The 15019-nt window shown below is 35.0% G+C and overlaps 1 protein-coding gene across 3 annotated transcripts in view; it reads right to left on the bottom strand.

The window, feature by feature from the left end:
- LOC136856613 (serine-rich adhesin for platelets-like) overlaps window positions 1-15019 on the bottom strand; it is an 812762-nt gene that overhangs the window by 588301 nt on the left and 209442 nt on the right. The window contains exon 3 of one of the 3 annotated variants that reach the window (XM_067134543.1): window positions 14957-15019. This exon is cut by the window's right edge and continues 2 nt beyond it. The exons of the other annotated variants lie outside the window; for them this stretch is intronic. The gene's annotated coding sequence lies outside the window, so the exon portion shown is untranslated. The remainder of the gene's footprint in view (window positions 1-14956) is intronic. 3 annotated transcript variants of the gene reach the window in all.

Genomic DNA, 15019 nt, shown 5'->3' on the forward strand with positions numbered 1-15019 from the left:
AAAATAGATTAATTTTGCCCATAAAACTACATTCATATCAACAAGGAGGAGACTTAAATAAAAATATGATGAACAAATTCTGTCATTAGGACATAAATATCCATCCGCTTACTGTCACTTACACTTCATCCTCAATAGTGATTCAGACGATAATGCCTGAATATTACTAACCTGAATGTTGTTTCGCTGGTCGTTATCTACAGAAAACCTTGACGAGGATCGGAAATAAATGAACTTATAGAAAAAAAATTCATGAAAAATAAGAACAAATTGTCTACCTCCACATCAGACTCTTAAACAGAACGTAAAGATGGAATTCTATCATTTGGACACAGGAGGAAGCAACCGCAACTCTGATTAACAGGTGAACTGTTGACCTCCACGCAGTAGGTTCAGAGGGGCGTGGCCTGGAAGGTGTTATAAGGCCTCTTCAGGGGAGGAAGAGTTCTGTCTCTCATCCCAACAGAACAATACCAAAGAGTAACGAGAGGTAAGACCTTCGTAATATCAGGGGTTACGTTTTAAAATATCTAGTCGTGATTCAATTCTGTCAGAACAGAAAACAAGACAATTCAGCTGTTTACGAAATATACCACAAAGTGACTCATATAGTCCCTATGCAATATAAGCAACATTTGGGGAATATAGAGGCTGACATGAATAGAATAGGATAGAATATAGAATTTAGGCCAATGGCCAAGCGTTGGGACCTATGAGAACATTCAGCGCTGAAAAGGAAATAGACAATAAAAAGGTTTGAAAGGCGTAACTGGAGGAAAACCACGCAGTTGCACTATGAAACAATTGTTAGGAGAGGGTGGAAAGCAAGATGGAAAAATGATAACAAGAACGGAGGTGCAGTAAAAGGAATGAAAGGGGTTGCAGCTAAGGGCCGAAGGGACACTGCAGTTTATATAAAAGGCTGGGAAAGACAGTAAATAAGCGTAAGATGCGTCCGCAAGGTCTTGCTTGCAGACTGTAAGAAACTTCTGCGCACCGAAAGCGATGACGTTAGTCTCCCAGAATTCCTGCTAGGGAGGACCTTAGATCAGAAGACGCTCCCCAGGTGATCTTGCTTGGAGAATCAATGCTTGTGGTATTAAAGATCATATGATAACAGAGTCTGCCTCGCTGGGGTCTCCCACCAATTTGTGATATTATGTGCAAACACAAGTATCTATACAGCATATTTGAACGTAATTCCAGAAGTATCAACGCCCAAGAAAAATATAAAATTATATATTCTCAAATCCACACAATGAAAGGAATTTTAGCTCAAAAAGAAAAATTTTCTCGGGACGCAATTTTAACATTCTGACAACTTTGCAACCTCTTAAAAAATCAAATTTATAGTAAATAAATTTCAAACATCTGATTACTAACTAATCCTTCTGGCCAACCATAGAAGAGTTCATTGCCTCAGTGGTCTGGTACAACTACTCTTAAAAAGAAACTGAAAACGTAAAGGAAAATTGGCTAATAATGTCGATACAATGCAATTGGAACTTCAGAAGTTCAAGCGAAGAGCCAATGCATTACTGCCCTAATACAATTCTCCTCCTATTTTAATATTTTACTTACATTTCATTTATTTATTTGCTGATTTATCTGTTTTTCTAATAACTGACCTCCCCTTTCTGTATTTTCCATTACCTCCTGTTACTTCTTCCTAATGAACATCATATTCTTTGGAAGCTTCAATTTCAGGTCAATGACCCCTTTTGTGGGCTTGTTCCATATGAATAGGGTTCAACTTCTGAATAATAATAATAATAATAATAATAATAATAATAATAATAATAATAATAATAATAATAATAATAATAATTCTGGGCTTGTTCCATATGAATAAGGTTCAACTTCTGAATAATAATAATAATAATAATAATAATAATAATAATAATTCTGGGCTTGTTCCATACGAATAAGGTTCAACTTCTGAATAATAATAATAATAATAATAATAATAATAATAATAATAATAATAATAATAATAATAATAAAAAAAAGTATGAAGCTATAGTTGACACAACAACAATTTATGTAATAAATGTCCATTACTTGACTCTTACAGTCTTTACGGATGCACCTTGTAAGTGACTCATGGAACCGGGCCAAAAGAAAAGACGATAAATCGATTCGTACTCAGGAAGAACACAGGGGAAAGGTGGTCGAAGGAAAATTTGCGTTTGAATACTGAATGCTCCGGAATTAACTGGCTGACACATCAATTTTGTTGAACTGTTATTCAACACAGAAACACACACACACATGCACACACACATATATATACATACATATGCACACAGATATATAGCGACATTTATATACATAGAAAATATATGTACATACCCCCAGGACAAATGGAAATATTATAAACTATCTCTCTCTCTCTCTCTCTCTCTCTCTCTCTCTCTCTCTCTCTCTCTCTCTCTCTCTCTCTCTCTCTCCGAAGAAATTCCCAAACCCAGGTGAAGTGGAATTATGGAATTATTTTAAATTCTCTCTCTCTCTCTCTCTCTCTCTCTCTCTCTCTCTCTCTCTCTCTCTCTCTCTCTCTCTCCTAGCCCAAATTTTGTGACCCCAAATCCTGCGACTTCAATATTTCTCTCAACTCGCGATAACAAAAATAAGTTAAGGATGGGATAGGATATCAAGGATTGGTCAGCGCTGACAACATTCGAGTTAAGGAGGATACGCACAAGAGCAGACGCAAGAGCGTATCCTATGAGCGTATCCTATGCTTAATTTACATATATACAACGTTCGCGGATACCCAGCCCAAAAAAGCAGAAACCGCCTCGTCCGAACAAAGTGCTTTACCTGTTAATCAGGAGATATGACTACGTATTTATGCTTTCAGACTTGAGTAAAATATCAATTTAAGGCAACTTCAAGCAGGCGTAAAATACACACACACTCTATTTAAAGTATATATACCATGTATGGGAAAAATGAAAAAATAAACACAAACTGAAGCTACATTTACAATAAAAAATATTTTGATTCACTGATGCAAAATATTCCCCAAATTAAACTACAGAATTGACAAAGAAAAGGAGTAACATGGCTATACAGAAAAACAAATAAATAACATAATGAAACTTTACAAAATTCTGGTAAGGCGGAAAAAAACTAACCTAAAGAATTGAAAATGCTACTCGTTCATTATAAATCGTAAATGAAAAATACACTGATCTCTTAAACATGTCATTAAAATGATGGCAAATAACAGTTTCCATAACAATTTTGTGTAAGCTGGAGATAAATTTAAGAAGAGATCCACTTAAAAGGAAGAAACTTATTTCCTGACGACGCCATACTGGTCGGATGCTTTACTACTTTGGGGTTGGGGTGCATTCAGATTAGAAGAGAAGAATTAGGTGGTCCACGAAATAAGAGACAAAAGATAGAAGGGAAGTATAATAATAATAATAATAATAATAATAATAATAATAATAATAATAATAATAATAATAATAATAAATGCTTCTCAAACAAAGGAGAAGAATTAAATGAAATATACATATAAAATTTATTTAGCATAACCCTCGTTTTTCATTCCTGCATTCTGTCAGCATAATGAAAAAGATAAACAAAAACTAAGATAAGAGTGCAATATAACTCGAGATTGGACACCCTTAACAAAAGCAGTCTAACAAATGAACAAAGAGAAAGTTTAAAGAGAAACATACGGCACCATCTGACATATAAAAATGCAGAAGAAACATCCACACAACAGAAAACAGTCCCAGATGTAATTTGCATGAGGGCTGTAACCTAACCCCCATAGGTTCAGGAGATACCCACACATGGCATATACCAGAGGGAATATTCACACTTCGTCAGCATCCAAATGAAAACAAGAAGTAGGGATAAATATTAAGGAAGAAGCTTTTTTTTTTTTTTCTTTCTTTCTTTCTTTTTTTTTTTGTCAAAATTCATAGTCCTGAGGTGATACCAGCTTACAGCTCAATACTGATCACATTAGTAGTTTTGAGTCTTCACAATCATATAATTTTATTTCCATCTTCAATCTGACCAACGGACAATATTAGAATTGCATTCTTATTAAAAGCTCAACATACAATGATATAAATAATTAAAGACGCAACATGAAATCATATGAGTAATTAAAGACTCAACATACAATCACAGGAATAACTAAAGACTCAACATACAGTACAATTACAGGAATAATTAAAGACTCAACATACAATTACAGGAAAAACTAAAGACTCAACATACAATCATATGAGTAATTAAAGACTCAACATAAAATCACAATGATATGAATCATTAAAGACTCAACATACAATCATATGAATAACGAAAAAGTCTGGTTTTTCCGGGAACACTGAAGTTGCTATTCCTTCCTTGTGTGTAGGTGTACGAAAGAGAGAGAGAGAGAGAGAGAGAGAGAGAGAGAGAGAGAGAGAGAGAGAGAGAGAGAGAGAGAGAAACAAAACCTCAAAGACATCTTGCTTTGCATTAGCTACCTGACTGGGGAGGGGGAGGAAGGGAGCCTATGACGATCAAGCCTACACAAACCCCTGTTAAACCTCCCCCACCCCCTTACCCCAAACCCCACCTCCCTCGCAAATTCCCCCTTTCTTCCATATGAGGCAGAAGGGTGAGGAGCTCCGGAGGTGGTACTAAGATGGTATCAACACAGGAGACTGTAAAACAATTATCAGACGGCCCAAAAAGGACGATACTCAGGAGGCTCGCGGTCTCATCTCCAATGACTTTGAAAAAAATCTATCAAATAGTCCCTAAAGAGAGAGAGAGAGAGAGAGAGAGAGAGAGAGAGAGAGAGAGAGAGAGAGAGAGAGAGAGAGAGAGAGAGAAACTGCTTCTACAGGCTTCACGGTCCCAAATCCACTTTTGAAAAAACACCATCACCGAATTGAGTCCACACACAGAGAGAGAGAGAGAGAGAGAGAGAGAGAGAGAAGAGAGAGAGAGAGAGAGAGAGAGAAATTAACTGTCTCATGAAGACAAGACTGTACACTGAAGACAGTTCTGCCGCTAAGCCTTGAGGAAACCAAAGCTTCCTTTTTATGGTTCATTATGTACGCCTACATTCACAGGGCTTAATCTGCCTCCTCTCCAAAAACATGTCCCAACTTTTAACCGCCCACTTCCTATCGCAATATATAACATTAAAAGGATAAATAGAATATTTAGGCTACAAAATACACGGAGCACTACCTCAGTCAGAGCACTGACGTTGTTATTATTATTATTATAAATATCACTATTATTATTATTATATTATCATAACACATATATAAGACGTGTCTTTCTGTCATTATTATTATTATATATTATTAATTCGTTTATTTTTATTTGTCTATTGTTTCTATATAATCTTCGCTGTTGAATTTTTTTATTTTTCTAGCTATTTTTCATTACCTTGTTATTATTATTATTATTATTATTATTATTATTATTATTATTATTATTATTATTATTATTATTATCATCTTCTTAGACAATAACAATATACCGTCCACTTCAAACTATTCCTGTTAAAAGTTTTATCTTCTGAAGCGGCAACGTGTGAGGATACAGTCTATTGTTTGCATAACATCTCCCTTTCACCCAAACAATAAAAGTATAATCCAAGAGAATACACGAACATCAGGTATACGAATTTCGCGAACAGTGTTTCAAAACGGCAATTATCTTATAAGAGTCTTATGCAAATTTTCACCTGATGAATCTCGGGCTTAATAAGCGATAACAAACACCTATGAATAATAATTGCATCAGCTTCACCTTCAGTTTACAACTGGGATGAATTGTCTAGGTTCTTTTTCTTCAGTATTTTTTACCATATATACTAAGAGTGGAACAGAAATCAAAATCAAGATAAAAACACAAATAATGATCGTTCACTGAAATTACCTTTATTTAAGAAATGGGATCTGTCATGTAATTCAAATGTCTCGGGAATAATGCAGTAGAACCTTTTCTCTCTATTTGTCTATCTATTTATCTATCTATATATCTAATCATCTATATATATATATATATATATATATATATATATATATATATATATATATATATATATATGTATATATATATATATATATAATATATATGTATATACATGTAATCAGAGTAATAATCAAGAACATAAAAAGTATTAATATAGGTAACACACACGGTAAAGGAAAAGATATAAATCAAGATTTAAAAATTTGGGGAGCTTTCACCACGTGGATTTTGCCTCATAACTTATTCTGTGCTCTTTTAAACACATACTATACAAGAACTAATAAAACACAGAATAAGTTATGAGGCAAAATGTGAAAATGTGACCGAATCCACATGGTGAATAGTTCCCCAATTTTTAAATCGTTATTTATATCTTTTTCTGTATGTATTATATTATTGATAGTTTTAATGCTCTTTATTATTACTCTGATTACATATACACACATATATATAAATATCAGAACTTACCCACAAAACGAGAGAGAGAGAGAGAGAGAGAGAGAGAGAGAGAGAGAGAGAGAGAGAGAGAGATTTATCCTGACCTTTTGGAGATTCGACCTAATCACTGAAAAGCTGAACACGACACGTAATCAGCCTCTCCAAATGTTCCGTCACTTTGGAAGAAAAAATAACACGAAAAAAGGCGGAGGGGGAGGGGGAACAGGTGTGGGGTAGGATTGGGGTGTGAGGGGAGGGGAGTTCTAACCGGGTTCAAGTTTATAAATATTATTTTAACATTTCTAACATTCTCTTTGGTAGCTAAGACATACAAGAAATCCAATCGATTATTAAGAATCTTTTGTAAGTTCATTACAGCGTACGAGAACTGGGCATTTCTATGACTGCGAGTCTATTAAATAAAAAAAACTACATTACCTTCAAATGTCAAATAAGGGATCTTTCATAAAAGAAAATTTAAGTTAATATCAACCCCCTCTGAGAGTACAGAAGAAATTTTCGCAGATTATTCTTCGACCACACTGTCCATACATTCATAATTTGTATCATAACCGCGAATAACATTTCTTCTTCTACTTCTTCTTCTTCTTATTATTATTATTATTATTATTATTATTATTATTATTATTATTATTATTATTATTATTTCCTTCAATGTTAAGTGTTCAACTAACTTCCAAGACCAAAATCTTTCAAAAATGACAACTCCGACCGCGCCGACTCCAGTGACAATAAGTACTACCTCGTAGCATCGTCAATACATCTTTCTCTTGTCATAAGCAACAAAGACCAACAGCTCCTTGTACATTCCAACAGTAAGTTCCATTGACTCCTAGTTCCTCTCCGCCTACTGTACGCAGGCCTAAGGAATCTACATTACAATAGAACATAAAAAGGCCGGCGAATGGGCAACTCAATCTACTTGAGAACATTGCCGAAAATGAACCTTTCATATTCCGCACCTTTATGGCGAAGGGGGCTTGAGATTTCAATTGCAGGACGTGAGAGGGGAATAGACAGTAGAGGAGAGAAGATAAATAGCGAGCTATCTTAGTGTTATACCGCACCAGACACGACAGGGCAAACATAACTGCCCATGGAAGCTATGAGGTTGCGGAGTACGCGACTGGAAGTAGAGAGAGAGAGAGAGAGAGAGAGAGAGAAACATGCCAGGGCAAACATAAGTGCCCACGGAAGCTATAAGGTCGCGGAGTACGCGACTGGAAGTAGAGAGAGAGAGAGAGACAGACCACCAACACTTCGGTCTTGAAAATAAGCAGCAAAATACACAAAAACAACAATGCTGTAAATCTCTACCTTGCCCTTATGAACAAGGGACCTTACGCCAGCGATGGCACCCTGGCGTAAACAGGAGCCCCTGCCAGTGGGAATACATGACCCTTCAATTACCGTGCCCTCCAGGGCATTCCTAAACAAAAACAACAAATACAACGGTGGCTCCGACGACAAGGGAACCTATCATGTAAATCAACTGGACTCGGGGCGTTCATAAAACTAAAGAAGGCGACGTAGAAAATATGAAATGAATATGAACGAATCCATTTATGGGGTGGGAGAGTGGTTTCTGTACTCCTTTCTATTCGTTAGTGCAAAAACTCATACTAATACACATATACATATACATGTAGCCTAAATACCGATGAGTTCACACTATTTATTTATATGTATATATACATATATATAATTAGTAAGAGGACCTCATTTAAACAGGATGGTATCTTATAGATATTTTTATTCAAAAATAGTAACAAGCTTTCGAGGACTATCTGCCCTCATCGTCTAGTAGCTGTAATATATATATATATATATATATATATATATATATATATATATATATATATATATATATATATATATATATATATATATATATATATATACATATACATACACCTACATCAATAAGGGTAGACAAACAGACTAAAAAATAGCAAGCAGGCAATCGTGAATCCTCCAACACAATAACGAAAGAAAATCAGTGCTCCTAAATAACAATAAACAATCCCAAACTGCACAAAAATGGGGCCACCTTTGCCAAACAAGGCAAAACCAAAGAGCCCAGAGATACGAACCCAGAGATCTAACGCATTCCAGAGTCGCATTTTCCCATTAAAAGATAAGGCAGTTTCCATGAATCTCACAAGACAGGAGGCGCTACTTTCAATCAAATTTAACACCTTGTTAATTAAGACTCTCATTTCTTCTTCTCCCTAGATATTAACGATCCATTTGTCATACAACGGATCTCTAGAAGGCCTCTTATCGCCTAACAAGAATGTGCTATCCAGCCTCTTTCACATTAGCATATGAAAGCAGCTTTTAATCAGTATCCAACTCGTGTTCACTTAAAGAGCCTCTTTCTGAAGAGAGAGTCAGAGGTTTTTTTTTCCAGCTTCCATATTTATCAAGTACGGAAGCTTTGTGGAGGTTTTTTGTTTCCAGATGTAAGTGGACCAATTTCTTTTTGACGTCATGAAATATAAAACTGTTTTGAATTCGGTCCGAACGAGAAAATGTGAAACCATATCTACTGAAACCTATCTACAGGTTGGCTGCAACATAAAACTATGCACACACACACACACACATAAAACCTTAGTTCTTTACACTGATTTAAGCACATATATATGTATATATATATATATATGTGTGCGTAAATCAGTGCAAAGGACTAAGGAATTTATAACACTATCTCTATACAAGAAATGGTTAATGTCCCACAAAAAAAAGGACACATAAAAATCGAAAATATGAAGTAAAATCTTTAATCATATAAAAAATTAAAAATAAACTTAATACCGAATCACGGACGTAACTAACAACTGATAAACCTCATACATCGAGCGAAAAATAACGTAACGGAAAGGGAACTATTCTACACGACGTAGCTGAAATTCCACAAGATCTTACGGCCCTGGAAAAAACAAAAAATCAAGACCATGACCCACAAACATTTGATCAAAAACAATGTCAAACGCCATTACACAAGAGAAGAGCTTTACACCGCAAGTCAAGACCGCGTCATTCAGGAAGGCCAAACCATGCGGTAAATACCATGACTTTCAACACGAGAAGCACCGACTATTAACAATAAAAAAAAAAGTTGAAAATCATTCACACAAGAGTTCATAACTAATAACCATCATCAAAAGAGTAAGTAGTTCGATTTACTAGTTTTGGACGTTTCCTAACTTTTTTCTTCTTTTTTTTTATTCTTAAAGTAAGTTCTAAAACTTTATATTTTAGTTTTCTGTAAAAGAAAACTATTGTGCCGGCTTTATCTGTCCGTCTGCACTTTTCCTGTCCGCCCTCAAATCTTAAAAGCTACTGAGGTTAGAGGGCTGCAAATTGGTATGTTGACCATCCACCCTCCAATCATCAAACATACCAAATTGCAGCCCTCTATCCTCAGTAGTTTTAATTTTATTCAAGGTTAAAGTCAGCTATAATCGTACGTCTAGCACCGCTATATGTGCCAACAACACAGGCCAGCACCGGGCCGTGGCTGAAAGTTTCATACAGCATTATATGCTGTACAGAAAACTCGACTGAGCCGAAGAAACTTCGGCGCATTTTTTACTTTTTTTTTTATTTCTGAATCAGTCCTTATTATAAGTCATCGTTCAACGCCACAGATTATTCTGCGTAATGTGATTTCCTTTCCTCCTCTTACACCTAAAATTCAGACGAATTTATCCATACTTTCATAGTAAACCTCAATTTCCATTTATTAAAATTCTGGGAACATACGAGAACGTAAGCCACTCCCACACTTTTTAGTCCGGTAAAAAAGGTTTAATCGGTTCGTCACAAGACGACAAACTATTTAACCTTTCAACATGAAACGTCTCGAAAACATTAAAAAAACAAAACAAAAAACGTTAAAAATAAAAAAAAAACATTAAAAAACAAAACAAAATGAAAAGAGGGAAGGGCGGATGTTTGATGGACAACTGAGGAAATGTAAATTATTTTCTAAGGAAAGGAGACTACAAAGAAACATCATTTAAGGCTTTAGGAGAGAGAGAGAGAGAGAGAGAGAGAGAGAGAGAGAGAGAGAGAGAGAGAGAGAGAGAGAGAGAGAGAGATTATCTCCGAGTCACGAAAAAGATCCAGAGAGCTCTCCTTTTTCATCGTGACATGGGTTGGTAAAAAATGATAATCCTTTCTCCTCGTGACAAAGTGTACAAATGGGCTGAAGTTGGTTCGGGTTGAGCAAGAAAGTTCACTTCGAAATCTTACCCTGAGAAGCCTTTAGCTTTGTTCTAAGCGCCAGCAGTCAGTGGTGGTTAGTTTAAATTAAGAAGGTTTTAAAAATTCCAAAACCTGCACCAAAAACTAACAAACTAAAATGCTTAAGAAAAAATGAATGAAAAAAAAAAAAAAAAAAAAAAAAAAAAAAAAACATTAACACACCTTAAATGCTGTCAGGGTATGACAGAAGCCAGAATTCCCGCAGGACCAGATGGCCAATGTCTTGTTACGCATATCGTTCGCCAGTACAGTGGGTGAAGAAATTAAGGGCCTATGTTTATTACGAGGAGTGGTGCTCTGCCCTGAATAAAGATTTTCTTCAGTAAGGGAGTTCTCAGAATACAACAAATTTACACACAATACTTTCTCATCTATTTGCTGAATTTTTCAAAAAATACATCTTTCATGCATTTTCACAGAATACAATTTCAACAACCTTTCACAGAATACAATTTCAACAACCTTTCACAGAATACGATTTCAACAACCTTTCACAGAATACATTCTTAACACAGTTTTACTTAATTTTTACAGAACATGTTTTCGACGCACTTTTACGGAATACAGTTTCAAGCCATTTTCACAGTAGGCCTATATATATTTTTAGCCATTTTCACAGAACACAACTTCAACAAACATTCACATAATACGTTTGAAAGATTTTAAAAGATATTCTTAAACTTAATTTTTACCCACTGCTCCTCACACCAGCCTCCAAAGTCTGTTGAGAACTGCGACTCTATTTCATACGTGCCCACGCATAAATAACAGACACACACGCAAAAGCAGAGTACGAGAGCCATGAACTGCAATTTGCTCATTTTTAAACAGAAACTAAACTCTCATAAGAAACCAAGGAGATCTGAGACACTTTACATATGAATAAAAATCTAAAAAAGAAAAATAAATAAAATAAAATAAACAAGTAAAAAATTATTCAAACCGCTGGGGTACGAAAAACTCACAATTTCAAGTAAAAAGTGTAAACTAGTAAAAAGTGCGCCGAAGTTTCTTCGGTGCAATCGAGTTTTCTGTACGGCATATGATGCTGTATGAAACTCTCAGTCACGGCCCGGTGCTGGCATGTGTTGTTGGCACCTATAGCGGTACCATAGGCACGACAATGGCTAACTTTAACGTTAAATAAGATAAAAAAAAAACTACTGAGGCTAGAGGGCTGCAATTTGGTACGTTTGATGACTGGACGGTGGATGATCGACATACCAATTTGCAGCCCTCTAGCCTCAGTAGTCTTTTTAGATCTGAGGGCGGACAGAAAAACAAACTTTACAACACAAGCATATATATGAGAATTAAAGTAATCAATTATGACAGATAAAAATTACACGCGAAACTGCACACCAATATGTTATAAAATACGTAATGTCGTATTAAGAAATTACCATACCAAACAGGTACCTCCTAGTTCGCTGCGGAGAGAGAGAGAGAGAGAGAGAGAGAGAGAGAGAGAGAGAGAGAGAGAGAGAGAGAGAGAGAGAGAAGATTCCACCTGCGATAAAATCGTCCTGCTTTCCGAATATATCGTCTGTCCTAATTGGAAAGGAACCCGCAGATAGCGATAATTAGAGAAACGGTTACCGTGGAGATAAGGGACTATATGGCCCGTTCGGCATTTTATCGCCTTTATCGAGATTCGGAGAAATTTTGATTGAGCGCATCGCTTCCAATTAGACCTATCGCCACGGTTTCTCTTCTGTCTCACTGCTTTTCCTTGTACGGAGGAAGTTCAGAGAAGAAGTTCTTCGTTTCTCTTCTAACTCACTGCTTTTCCTTGTACGGAGGAAGTTCAGAGAAGAAGTTCTTCGTTTCTCTTCTGTCTCACTGTTTTTCCTTGTACGGAGGAAGTTCAAAGAAGTTCGTTTCTCTTCTACTGTTTTTCCTTGTACGGAGAAAGTTCAAAGAAGAAGTTCTTCGCAATCTGTGACAATCCCTTCTATCCTTTAATAATAATAATAATAATAATAATAATAATAATTATAATAATAATAATAATAGCAGTCACCCTTTTTAAAAATGTGGATAAAATAACTCCTTCTTTAGTGTAAATCGTGTAATACTGTTAAGGATACAAATACAATCCTAAAATTTTAAGAGTCGTCCTCGTAAAGCTTAAGGATTTTATGCGTATCCTTAGCAACATATCAAGATTTACACTCTTGACAAGGGTCTTATTATATCCTCAGTAATAATAATAATAATAATAATAATAATAATAATAATAATAATAATAATAATAATAATTCTTAACCCTTCATAAACAAGCTATTCTCCCTGAGGATGTTGTACAATTAGAGCCTCAAAAGATCAAACGAAGATACAGTGCATTACTACCCTAAAACAATTTACCTTGTATTTTAATAATCTATTTATAGTATTATCTATTAACGTATTAATTCATCTTTTTTCTTTGCTAATAACCGGTCTCTTATTTCCACATTTCCTATTATCTTCTGTTACTTCCTTCAAATGAACACCATATTCTTTGGATGCTTGAATTTGAAATCATTGGCCCCTGTGACCTTGTTCCATGTGAACAGGGTTTATTTTCTGAATAATAATAATAATAATAATAATAATAATAATAATAATAATAATAATAATAAAGTGTTAGTCAACATTAGCATTTACCATCAACGCCAATTGGTATCACTATCTTATTCTAAGTGTACTATCAAGCCTCATTGCTACTTCGTAAAATTCGAAAGTTTTTCTTCGTTCAAGAATTAAAATTAGATGTTCACTTTCCACTCAACTCCTCCCTACCTACTCTGTTACCTTTTGTATCAACTGCATGAAAACCAATTAACTTCAATTAGTGAATTCCCCTTGGAGGTAATCTGTTAATTTGAAGTGAATTCAATTTCAGAACTGAAATTGGTCATAAATTGCACAAGCACTGTAATTAGGCCATACCAAGAGTGAGGGCTGGTACTTAATAGCATATCTATTTTACGAGAATTCTCTTCTAATTCTTTAGTATTATATCCCAGCTTTGTGAGAGTCTGGCAACAGGCCTGCTCTCTCTCTCTCTCTCTCTCTCTCTATCCCTCTTGGTCTCTCTCTCTCTCTCTCTCTCTCTCTCTCTCTCTCAGTATTATATCCCAAATTGGTGACAATTTAGTAAGTTAGTCTCAGTCTCTCTCTCTCTCTCTCTCTCTCTCTCTCTCTCTCTCTCTCTCTCTCTCTCTCTCAGTATTATAGCCCAAGTTTGTCAGAGTCTAGTAAACAGGCCTGCTACTCTCTCTCTCTCTCTCTCTGGCAAACATCCAAATATACACCTAATGTAAACATACAACGTTCTCTTCCTACTAATTAAAGAAATGTATACCGAAGGAGTTTACGTAACCCACCTCCTCCAAAATTATCGAGAAGTAAACACAGTGTTAATGACGATAATTTATCTTTCGATGTAAACTGATGTTTTATCTCTGAAGGCAAATTCAGGTGTCACATAATAACCACAAGCTGAAAAGAGTTAGAGTTTAAAACACGGGATCAAAATTATTATTATTATTATTATTATTATTATTATTATTATTATTATTATTATTATTATTATAAAAAATACTCAAAGTAGCACGAATCTTAGAATTAAGAAACAAATCCACAGTTATGTATGTGTACATATATTTAAAGATAAATCTGTACAGATAGCTTTCGGGAACTTATTCGATTCCCTTTATCAATCTGAAATGGGGAACCGAACAAGTTCCCGAGAGCTATCTGTACAGATTTATCTTTAAATATGTGTACATATACATAACTGTGGATTTGTTTCTTCATTATTATTATTATTATATTATTATCCAAGCAGCAACCCTACCCGGAAACCAAAACACCGATGTTAATAGTAAGCCATATAAGAGAAGAAATTTGTAAATAATAAACCAATTAAGAAAAATAACTTGTAAATAATAAACCTTATAAGAGAAGTAATATGCAAATAATAAACCACATAAGAGAAATAATTTGTAAATAACAAAACACATAAAAGAAATAACAAAGAAAACAAATAAGCTATAACAAATAAACTGTGAGATACTCATGTGCGATTTGGAAGAGCGAAAGCCGAAGGAAAAACAATTGGAAAGTGGAGAGCAAACAAATGGGGGAGTATCAAAAGAAGAAGGGGAATTTGCAAGACAAATGTGAGAAGTCAAGCGAAAATTTAAACAGTCTAAGAAATACTTACTGCTGAACGCTTAGGTCTATTGTTTACCATAACAAGCACTCTATCATCTTTCATGCCAACTGT

The sequence above is a fragment of the Macrobrachium rosenbergii genome, chromosome 36 (assembly GCF_040412425.1).
Source record: "Macrobrachium rosenbergii isolate ZJJX-2024 chromosome 36, ASM4041242v1, whole genome shotgun sequence".
NCBI classification, from domain to species: domain Eukaryota; kingdom Metazoa; phylum Arthropoda; class Malacostraca; order Decapoda; family Palaemonidae; genus Macrobrachium; species Macrobrachium rosenbergii.